The following is an 11,587-nucleotide window of genomic DNA, read 5'->3' as shown; positions in this document are numbered from 1 at the left end:
CCCCAGGGCAAGGCCTGCTGGTTGGGCTCCTTGGTCCTAGGAAGCCTTCTGACTCAGACTTAAAGGTAGGAGACTTGAATTGCTGGCACTGGTCCTAATGCTGTGTGACCCTGGGTGGTTTACTGAGGTTCTCTGGGCTTCATGATGCCCTTCCATCAAGTGAGAGCATGAATACAGTCTGGGCTTCCCGCTTCCCAAGGTAGTGGTGTTGGACGGTGGGAGGAAGCCCGTAAGGAAAACTCTTCCGAACCCTGGTCGCGTCTCATCCGCCTTCAGTTTCCAGCTGCTCAAAGGGTAGGGGCGAGGGGGCACCCGGAGGCGCGGGGACCCTCCCGGAGCTCCCTGGCAGGCCAGGTCGAGTCTAGCCTGCCCACCCCCTTCCCGCGAGCTCAGGCCCCGCCCTGGGGGAGGAGCCGAGGGGCGGCGCGGAGGCTCGCGGCGGTGCCGAGCAGGCTTCTGTAGCCGCACCGGCAGCTGCAGCTCGTGGACGCACGGACCGAGCCAGGGCCGGGAGCCGCCCGGGGCAGGGCTCGGGAGAGCGGGTGAGTTCCCCGGCGGCGCCGCCTGCCTCCCTGCGCTCTGCGGCTTCACAGGGCGGGGGATGAGCGTCGCGGCGGGGAGGTGGTCCCAGCCTCTGAGGGTCTGGCTCGGGGTGTGTGGGGCGCTTCGGTGAAGCGCCGGCGGCAGAAGATAATTTGGGGGGGGGGGGGGCGGGAGGGGCGGTGCGGAGGGGGAGACTGAAAAGGCGGGTACCGGGAGCCCAGGGCTGGGGAGTCAGGCTGGGGTGGGGGCGTTCTCCCGGGTCTTACACGCCAGAGACGAGGCCGGGGTACCGGGCGCATCGGCAGGTTGTGGGCTGGGGCCGCCGTGGCCGGATCTCGGGGCGGGCAGGGGGCTCCCCGGCGGGTTCTGGGCTCTTGGGCCGCCGTCTGCCGGGGGGCGCAATGCCGGGCAGGGGCAGCCACAACCCGCCCCAGACAGCCCCAGCCTCGGGCCCGGCACGGGGGCGCCGCCCCCTCGCGTGGCGGCGCTTGGTCCCCGCAGGCGGTGGCAGGGCGCCGGGAGCTCTCCTGCCTGGGCGGGAAAGGTCCCCAGGGCAGGCGCCCCCGCGTGCAGACCCGCCCCCCTGCGGGATCCAGCTGACAGCGCCCAGCGGCCCAGGGGAGACCCGACGCGTGGTGGTTCCCGGCCTTTCCGAAGGGCCGCCGCGCGCCCGCGGCTCCGTCCCCCGCGCCTGGAGCGCTCCTCTCCTCCCGGGTCCCGCGCATCGACTCCGGCCGGAGGAGCGCCCCCGAGCGCCTAGGATGGGCAGAAACTGTGCAGCTCTCCCCGGAGAGGTCGCGCAGAGGGGTCTCCCCAAGGTCACCCGGAGCGCCCAGGCTGAGCTGCCCAGACCGTCCCGAGTGGAGAGCCAGGGGTGAGGGGCGTTCGCCGCCCGCCTCCTTCCCTGAGGCCGACTCCCCACCTCCCTCCTCCTCCTTCTCCAGTCCGGACCGGCTTAGCGGGAGATGCTGATGATGCAGCTCCCAGCCTCGGGCGGTTAATTGGAGCTTTGGATCTGGCCCTCCCGGGAGGGCAGCGCGAAAAACCCGAGACGCGGTGCTCCCGGGCATCTCAGGAGCCCGGGGAGAGAGAGACGCGGCTCCGTAAGCGTTTCTTAGAACCGAAAGCCGAGCTGCTTGTGCGCCCATGTGATTGGATTCCACATAATAGGCCCCTGTTCTCGCTGTCAGAAGCGCCCACCAGCTCTCGGCGGCCCCGGGCACCAGGTGCCGCCTCTGAATCGCCCTCTGTGGAGGACCCGGGGCCCCGAGGTACCAGGCGCCCATGCCCGCAGGGCTCTCCCGGGAAAGGGCCTGCCGTTAGCCGCCTCGGCCCGCGGGGGTACTTTCCTGTGGGCCCTGCCATTTCCTGTGGCTGGTGAAGCAGCGGAGGAAAGCCCTCCATCTGGGAGGCGTCTACCAAGACTTGTCGTAAAGCTTCTTAGCTCAGCCAGTGACTAGCTCTCTTCCCGAGGGCGAGGCACTTGGCCTCGGAGCCTCAGTTGTCTCTAGGAAATGGGGCTAATCAGGCCGTGGGAGGATGGGGAGAGGACCGTGTGAGGTGCTGGGTGCAGTGGTGCACGGCAGCCAGAACGCTCCTGGGTTAATACCAGCGGCTTTCAGAACGCTTTGGAGTGGGGCGTGTCTCTTTTTAGGCAGGAGCAGGAGTGGAGCCCTGGTGGGTGGTTCTGCAGGGGCTGGGGGAGTTTCCACATCTTCTTCCCCCAGCTCTGTCATAAAGAGGCAGCTTGCAGGCGGCTGGTGGGCGCTGGTGAGTCCTTTCAGCTCTCAGCCTGCTGCCCGACTTTCCCACACAATCCCCCAGTCCCTCATCTCCCACCTGCCACCAGCATGTTGGAGCAAAACGTCAACCAGGCCACTTTGGACCTTCAGCTAGAGTCTATCCATCAGTGTCCCCCTGCCTGGAACCTTCCTGACCCCTCTCCTGGTCCCAGCTCTTCCCAGCCTCTGAAATGTCTTCCTTCCGGAAGACCACTTGATCCTTCCCACCCCTCTTTTGGTCTCCTCTCATTGTGCCAGTCATCGGCGGGCTCTGGGTTGGGGCTCCTCGCATCCTTGTGCTCTCTGAATCTTCCCTGGCATGGAGGGACATAGCAGGCCAGACCCAGTATATGCGCAGACTTCGCTCCCTTTGGTAATTGATGCTGAAGTGTAGGTTAATTTCTAATCCGGCTGTTAAGTCTGTTCGGGAGCCTGAGCCACAGGCTGATGCAGGAAGGTGGGATTTTCCCTCAAGGCAGTAACCTGCAGAACTCATCTGGACTCTTTGGAAACTAGGGCCCCAAGTTCTTCTCAAAACCTGCCCCATTCCAGAGTCAGCTTTCTCTAACCAACAGAGGCTGCAGGCAGAGTGGTTTTGTGGATCAGGGAAGGCACATACCTGGATTCCTGTGCCGTGTTTGGACCTTCAGGAACCTCCCCCAACCTTGACCCCTCTGCCAATCTAGCCACCCTGACCCCCATGCCACCTGCACCCAGGACTTGAATTAGTTGGTGTATAGTGGGTCCCAAGTGGCATTCTTCTAGCAGAGGCTAGGATGACTTTCTTTACCCTGAGTCCATCCTAGACGCTGGGATTTAAGGAGGGCTTGGACAAGCCTGCCTCCTACAGAAAGCCACAAAGTTTGAAGAGCAAGTGAGCCAGATAGGTCTAGTTCAAATTACACCTCTCTACTTAAAAGCTCTGTGTCCTGGGTGAATTATTTATTCTCTCAGACTCCTGGTTTTCTCATCTGTAAAATGGGAGTGATAGTAATGCCTGCTCTGTGGGGTTGTGAGAGTTCTCTGAGCCCATTATGCACGGAAAGCACTTAGTGCAGCACCTGGTATGGGCAGGAATGCAGGAAATGGTTATCACCACCATCACTACCATTTCCTCCTTTGCATTGGGCTCTCACAGGTTCCCCCACCCCCACCTCCAGTCGGAACTCTTCTGCCTCTAGCTAACAGGACAGGGAAAGCCCCTCAGCCTATGGGGGCCTGATTTCCGGGAATTCAAGTCCAGCATGGGCCTGTCTCTAGGAAGTCTGTCATTTAGCTTTTCTCATCTGCCTGCCATTTTGCAGGATCTGTTGATTCATTCAACAGATGTCTACTGCATTCTAGACCTTGTGCTTAGCGAGGGATTTCAAGATGAATAAGGCAGTTCTCAGGCTTTTCAATCTATGAGCAAAAGGTGGTAGTGAGGACACAGCTTCACTGGCAAGAAGTGGAATGAAGAGTAGAGGGATGGATGAACAGGTGGGCTCAGCTAAAAAACCTAGGTTTCATTCCTGAATCTGACACCTTGTAGCTGGGCGGTGTTGGACAGATGTGTTACCTCTAGGGCAGTGATGTGAGGAGAAAAGTGAGACCACATGGACCAAAACCTCAGCTCAGAGCCTTCTAGATATTAATCAGTGCTTGCAAATGTTGGCTGCTATTATTATGAGTCTGCAGTGACCAATAGCAGGTGGGCAAATTTTGCTGTGGGAGCACATTTGAGCCCTTCAGAGACGGTTTTCCAGGTGGCGGCTAATAGAGGGTTGGGCAGCCTGAGCCGAGAAAACAGCTTGTGCAAAGGCACAGAGGCTTAAAAGTGCTTGGTGTCTCGGAGAGCAGGGGGCAGGAGTTAGAGCTGGAGCGCTGTCACTATAGGGCGTGACGAAGGCAGAGGCAGGAAGCAAGACCAGGAAGCGAGGCCATCCTGCTAAGGGGTCCCGAATGATTAAATGCTCACTCACCCGAAGCAGGCCCTCTGCAGCTAACAGAACTGTCTGATCGCAGTCTAGAATTAACTTCTGCAGGCGAGGAAGCACTCGTCTGTGCGTGTTTGCCAAAACATTAACTGTCCTTTCCTCTTCCTTCTACCCAGAAAGCACAGAGGTGCCCTCCTTCTTCCTGAGATGCTTTTGCTACTTCTGCACCTATTTCTCTCTCCCGGGGATGTGGTCTCATTAGAAGGAAGGGGATGTGGGTGGAGGAAGCATCACGATCTCGTTTCCTTCTTGACCATAATAGGGTACCAAGTGCTTTTCTGGATCCTGGTCACTGTCCAAGGTCTTTGCTTGTATTGCCATGGAATCCTCATACCGACTCATTGAAGTAGGTGCATTTATCCTCACTGCCTAGAAGGGGAGACTGAGGCACAGAGGATGAGGTGATTTGCTAAAGGGCATGCAGCTCATAAGTGGCAGGAACTCATGTCTGAGGGTCTCCAAAGTTGTTCTGTGCTATGTGTACTACCTCACTCATGCTTTTGGTAAATATAGAAAGCTGACTGCAGAATATCTGGCTTCTTTCACTGTGTACACCCAGATGCTGGGCTGTAGGCACCTTGGAGATGGGTCACAGTGGGCTGTGCTTTGGGTACCTGCCCCATTCTCTCCCAGTGCTGATTTTAGGGAAGGCCCTAAGTGCAGGCGCTTGGCGATGGGGAGCTGTTCTTGGTTGTCTCAGAATTCAGGGCGGCCTTCCTCGGCCTGCTGGAGTCTCATAAACGTGCCTTGACGCAGGCAGTTTGCAGCTTGATTGATGCAGCAGGTGGTAATTGAGCTCCACGATGACCCCAGGAAGGAATGAGTCTTTTAGGATGGCTGGTTAGAGCATCACGTGACCACACACCCTACCTGATTACAGAAGACATCAAAACAAAGGCTCGAATTTCCTTTTCCATGGGAGGCAAAGTTCAGGGCCAAGGTCCAAATCCTGTCTCTGGCTTTCACTGGCTTTTGGGCATTGGCCAATTTCTTCACTTCCTTGGGCCTCAGTTTTTTCATCCGGAAATACAGATGTTGTCTCTATTTTATGTATATATATATGAAATTCAGAGTTGTCATGAGGACTTGTAATCATACGTAAAATTGACTTCCACGTCGTAGATATATGGGTGTAATATCCACAAAATTTTCCTCCATGGTACTTATCGTAATTGTCATATATGGCTATTTGTGGTCATGATTCTTTTACTCTGTCTCCCCCCCAGGCCAGTGGTTCTCATCTGGGGGCAGTTTTGCCCCTCAAGGGATATTTGGCAATGTCTGGAGACATTTTTGGTTGTCGCAAGTGGGAAAGTGCAGAGGGGGCGGGAACTACTGGCATTTGGCGGGTCGAGGCCAGGAATGCTGCAAGATATCCTACAGCATCCAGGGCAGCCCCCCACAGCAAAGAATGGTCCGAACCCAAATGTCAGCAGTGCCAAAATTGAGAAAGCTTACCCTGGACGCGAGGCCCCTAAGGTCAGTGATGGTGTCTGATTCATGCAGCCCTGTGTGCCCAGTTGCCCAGCATGATGGCCAGCACACAGGAGACAATTGATATGCATTAAAGGGATGAATGAGGACTTGGAAGGTTTTATGTCCCTTGGAGTCCCAGAGGTTTGGCTTGCAGGACGTTTTGAATGGACAGAAGCGATTCTGATGAACTTGAATGATGAACAGCCAATTGGTCATTCAGCCCAAAGAAATTCAGACCAAGCTATTTTCCTTCCCAGGCAGGTCCTTGGGGGCCTGAATTATCAGCACTGTTTCTATGATCACCGCTGCATTTTGCTCCTATGGATGCAGGACCCACCTTTATCTGGACAAGCAGGCTGGGGCAGAGGAATGTAGGTGCTCACAAGGAACGCCCTATCAGCTGCGCCCTTGGGATTTGCCAAGCTGGGGCGCAGCTGCTGTCAGCTTCCTGTTTTTTTCCCTTTCTGGTGGAATGAAGGAAACCCACTGAATGGCTATTTTTCCACTGACATTTACAGCAATGTGATAGGCCTTGGATTAATGAGGTCAAGCTCCAGTGTGAAATCTGCCTGATAACTTGAAGCTTGGCCAACAGGAAGACATGCCTTGTTTTCTTTGGGCATTTGATGTCTTTGGATGGCTTTGGCCAGGGAAGTAGGGGTCACGACTACGCACAAAAGAAGGGAACGGTTTCCGCCCCAGAGTTATAGAGGTCAGAGTTGTTGTCTCTTTTTCAATTTAGTGGGAAGGTTTATTTTCACATGGACATTGAAATAAATAATTCATTAAAGCAGAGGGTCACCGTGAGCCCCAGGCTGGCTTCTGAGCATGGATCTGGCCTATTGAAAGGACGAGGCTGTTTTTCTGGGGCTTTCTGGGAGTTTGAAGGAAAAGATCAGCCCCAGAGTATGTTTGGACAGGTGAAAGGTGCACATGGGTTAGAACTTATTCTGATGGGGGAAGGGATTTTGAGCACATGCCTCGAACTTGCTCGCAGTCATCTTGGGGTTTCTGTAAAATGCTCCCAAGGAGCCACAGAAAAAGCCAGAACAGGCATGAGGGGCTTCTACGGCTTCCAGAAACTTGTGTCCAGGGATATAGTGTTCCTGGGTCACCTGGTCACCTGGGGCTTGTTAAACACACAGATCCTGGGGCCCTAGCCCAGCCTGCCTGCATCAGAACCAGCCGAGGTGGGGCCCTGGGAGTCTGTATTTTTAAAAAGTGTGCCAGGTGATTCTGATTCACAGCCAGGCTCGCAGAGGGGAAGCTGAGAGGAAGAGCTGGCAGCACATGGAAGTTAATTGCTCAGGAGACCCGGTGTAAGGTTGTAAAGTTGAGTACTGCCTGATGGCATCCGGCTGATGGAAGGGCCGAAATCTCGCTCGCTCCACTTGCCAAGCTCTGTTCCCTGCAGGGTTGCATCTGCCTGGAAGGAAGGGCATCTTTTCTTAATATTAATAATAATGGTTAACATTTAGTACTTATTATGAGCCAAGCACTATTTACCGTTTAGTCCTCCTAGCAACTCCAAGAGGTGGCCTCACTACGACCTTGATTTTACTGCTGAGGAAAGTGAGGCACAAAGAAGTTCAATGACTTCCCCAGGTCACACAGCCAGTAAGTGGTGGTCAGGATTTGAATCCAGGACATCTAGCTTCCAAGTCCTTTAACTTAATCATGATGCTCTCTGACTTGTGGCAAAATGCAGATGCACTTCGTAAGCTGTCCCTGCCTTTAGGGAGTGCCTTTCTCTAGTTCTTCCCCAGATGGGGGAAAGGCTAGCAGTGACCTTGGCTGGCTCTGGAGTCAGACCTGGGCTGGATCCCTGCCTCTACCACTTACTGTAAGTTTGAGAAGTTATTTGCTGACTTCGCTGAGCCTCAATTTCCCCATGTGTAAAATAGGAATAATAATAGTATGGGATGAAATGATTATTTAGCCTGTCCCTGGCACATAGGATGTACTCGATATATACAAACAATAATCATTACATTAGTTGCAGCGAAGTCAGCCTCTAGGAGTCACAGCTTCGGAGCAGAGGGGATAGGTGAGCAGAGCCCTGTGTCACTTACATCCCTGGGGGCTGGCTCCGCTGTTTTGTTCACCTGGTTACTTGTGTCTGTTACTTACCTAGGCATTCCTAGCCTTTGCTTCTTGGCGCTGGTTACGGGCCCCAGTGTCCATGCCAGCCTGGTGAGTTCTCAGAATTTCTTGGCTCCCAGGATGTTTCCGAGTCTCAATCAGAACTGGCTTTATTTCCTGTCATCCAAGAGCAAGTAAAAGGCACACATTCTCACACTTACTTTCTTCAGGGCTCTTGGCTCTTCTCGATGACTTTCCCTGTCCCCAGATTCCTTTCTGGAACTCTGTAGTCGTCACCGGCTTCCCCGTGGACTGGGCGGAGAGCAAATACCTTAGAGTCATTGCCTGTTGCCTCGTAAAGAAACAGGGAAGAGTTTCTCCAGAATTTCACTTATCTTTTTCTTTTTGTACATACGGGATCAAGCTTTTGTTTTCTTATTGCTGTATTTTATGCTTTTTAATTATAAAAAGAAGACACACTCATTATTAAAATTCAAACAGGACAGAAATGTGGAAAATGGAAAGGGAAAATTCCCCAATCATCATCCACTCATTTCTTTTTCCTAAGAAGAAATCCCTGAATGTTTTATGTCTTTCCATAAATTTCTTATGCATATACAAATCCACATGCATTTACATGTTTATCGTTTTTTCTTTTTAACACATCTGTACAACCCTTTTCTGAAACTTCCTTTTTCAGCTAATTTATCTTAGCATATGTCAACATGTATAGGTACACCTCAGTCCTAAATGCCACATGATATGCCTGTAATAAAAATTAACCGTAATTTGTTTTCTAGTCCCTTGCTGGTGGTGACGATTATTTCCAGTTTTTTTTTTTCTACTACACATGTATGATGCTATGACATCCTTGCTTATAAAGCATGTATCTTTGTACACTGGTATGATTTTATCTGTACGGAAAATACCCTCCAATTTGAACTATGACATTGTCAAAGTCCTCCCAAGAGGCCAAACCAATTTCTTTTTCTTTCTTTTCTTTTCTTTCTTTCTTTTTTTGGCGTGGCATGCAGGATCTTAGTTCCCTGACCAGGGATTGAACCCGTGCCCCCTGCAGTGGAAGCGTGTAGTCTTAACCCCTGGACCGCCAGGGAAGTCCCACAAACCAATTTCTACTCCCTCCACCATGTGTGTGACTGCCTCTTTCCCCAGCCCCTTCTCCAACACTGAGTAATAAGTAACTAATTTTTGCCAGTCAGGTAGGAATAAAATAGGATGTTTCTGAGTCAAGTTCCACAGTACTTCAGATTTTGTGACCCTTTAGACTGTGGCTACATAAAGACTGTTAGATGTTCAAGAACTACATTTTACCTGGCTTGATGCTTGGAATTAGAGATATAAAATTAAATTAAACCAGTTCCTGCCCTCAGGTTGGTCCCCGTCTCCTGAAGGAAGCAGACAGGTAGACAAATAAAATAAGAACAAAGCGACATGATTCAAGCTGTGCTAGAGAAATGTTTAAGTGAAGTTCTGTTGATAAACTCTTCATGAGTATCACAAATGAATTTGTAAAATACAGCATACACTATGTCCCAGTGGGAGGGGGGATACTTCAAATCCTCAAAATAAAATGACTTAGAAGCAGAAAAATCACGCAGCTTACCCCTAGTGTTGGCAGCAGAAGAGATGGGCAGCTAGGAAGGGATAAGTCATTTTGAAATAGACTTTTTGGTGGTTTCCATGTTTACTAATGAGGTTTGTTTGAGCGAGGCTGTGCAGAAACCCAGCTGAGTTTGCAGCTGGTGCTGATTACCGCTCATGCTTACCTGGGCAAATGTGTATGTTATACACATTTCCACATAAAGTGGAAAGAGAACAGAAGGCTGGCTTTAAAAACCCACAACCTTGGGGACTTCCCTGGTGGTGCAGTGGTTAAGAATCTGCCTGCCAGTGCAGGGGACTCAGGTTCAATCTCTGGTCCAGGAGGATCCCACATGCTGTGGAGCAACTAAGCTCGTGCACCACAACTACTGAGCCTGCTCTCTAGAGCCCGTGAGCCACAACTGTAGAGCCCACATGCCACAATTACTGAAGCCCATGTGCCTAGAGCCTGTGCTCTGCAACAATAGAAGCCACCACAATGAGAAGCCCTTGCACCGCAACGAAGAGCAGCCTCTGCTCACTGCAACTAGAGAAAGCCCGTGCACAGCAATGAAGACCCAACACAGCCAATTAATAAATTAATTGATTAAAAAAATCCACAACCTTGGAGCTCATAGAGGTTGGACGTGGGTGGCATGAATTGGCGGTTTCCCCAGTGGTTGCGAGGACATGTGTTCTGAACAGTGCCCATTGTAGGTTGGATGCACACAATGGCATTCAGTGAATGAAAGAGCATCAAAGATGTCTCTGTCTTATAAAAGCGCCTCCCACTCAAGAAGAATAGATCTATGTAGAAAGGGGTATGACCACCTGATCTTCCTACCTGTGGGGAGCCATGCCTTATCTATACATTTTCTTTGAGCCACCTGTCTCAAGTAGCTCTTCATTCACTTGGGATATCTTAAGAACAACACATGGCAAGAAGCAATTGAGGGGCTTCCCTCGTGGCACAGGGGTTAAGAATCTGCCTGCCAATGCAGGGGACACGGGTTCGATCCCGGGTCTGGAAAGATCCCACATGCCGAGGAGCAACTAAGCCTGTGTGCCACAACTACTGAGCCCATGTGCCACAACTACTGAATGAAGCCCGTGCGCCCAGAGCCCGTGCTCCACAACAAGAGAAGCCACCGCAATGAGAAGCTTGCACAACACAATGAAGAGTAGCCCCCACTTGCCACAACTAGAGAAAGCCCGCACACAGCAACAAAGACCCAACATAGCCAAAATAAATAAAATAAATAACAATTAAAAACAAAAGAAGCAATTGAGAATATCTGAAACAGTGCTGTGGAATGAAACTAACCATCATTTTACAGCAAACCTTCTAAGCCAGGATCTCTAAAGCCAATTGCAAAGCTTGCAGAGTTGAAAAGAGACTGTGGAGCCAGAGGATGTCCTGACTCATCCTTTCATGGATGGCAAGGCAGGGACCTGGTAAGGTACACCCAGGATCTGGCCCCCATCTTCCCCCAACAGCCGGGTCTATTTTGTCTGGTTTGATGCTATAGCTCTGATTCCAAGACAGAGGACCAATCCCTGTGATACAACTGATAGAATAATGTCAGTGTATTTCAGTCTCTTGGTCTCCCACCCTCCTGTCTACCATCTCCCATTTATTGAATATCATGCAGGGTGACTCTAGGGTGGGATGAAAAGGTGAATAACATATATTCCTTGTCTTTTGAGAGCATCTAGTCCAATGGAAGAGGCAGATCTGAAACTAACAATTACTAGTTGAGAGCCACAATAGAGATGTGGTCAAATGCTTTGGAACTAGAGAGGAGAAAGAAACCCAAATGGCACAAGGCAGATACAGAGCAATTCGGAGGCAATGAAAGGGACATGGAGACAGTATTGTGTAAATTAGATGAGGCAGGTCAAGTGCTGAGCACGGTGCCTGGAAAGCACTTAAGAGATGATAGATATTATCATTACAGCACTTGCGTGAGCTCTTGAAGAACAAGAAAGAGCTTGCCACGTGGAGAGAAGAAGGGTAGTGCCACTCTATGGAAGGGTATGAAGGAAGGGTATGAAGGAAGGTGAGGTGGTAGGTGTGGTGGAGTGAAAGCTCCATGGCTTTGTAGAGGAGAAATCTAAATCTGTGTT

At 51.6% G+C, this 11,587-nt stretch overlaps 1 protein-coding gene across 1 annotated transcript in view; it reads left to right on the top strand.

The window, feature by feature from the left end:
* The first annotated feature begins 468 nt into the window (after positions 1-468).
* Positions 469-11,587, top strand: part of PPP1R16B (protein phosphatase 1 regulatory subunit 16B) — a 98,852-nt gene continuing 87,733 nt past the window's right edge. Inside the window, exon 1 of the mRNA XM_057700746.1 lies at positions 469-542. The gene's annotated coding sequence lies outside the window, so the exon portion shown is untranslated. The remainder of the gene's footprint in view (positions 543-11,587) is intronic.

The sequence above is a fragment of the Hippopotamus amphibius genome, chromosome 12 (assembly GCF_030028045.1).
Source record: "Hippopotamus amphibius kiboko isolate mHipAmp2 chromosome 12, mHipAmp2.hap2, whole genome shotgun sequence".
Classification (NCBI taxonomy): Eukaryota; Metazoa; Chordata; class Mammalia; order Artiodactyla; family Hippopotamidae; genus Hippopotamus; species Hippopotamus amphibius.
The sequence above is the reverse complement of the archived record's forward strand: the minus strand, read 5'-3'. Positions and strand labels throughout refer to the sequence as shown.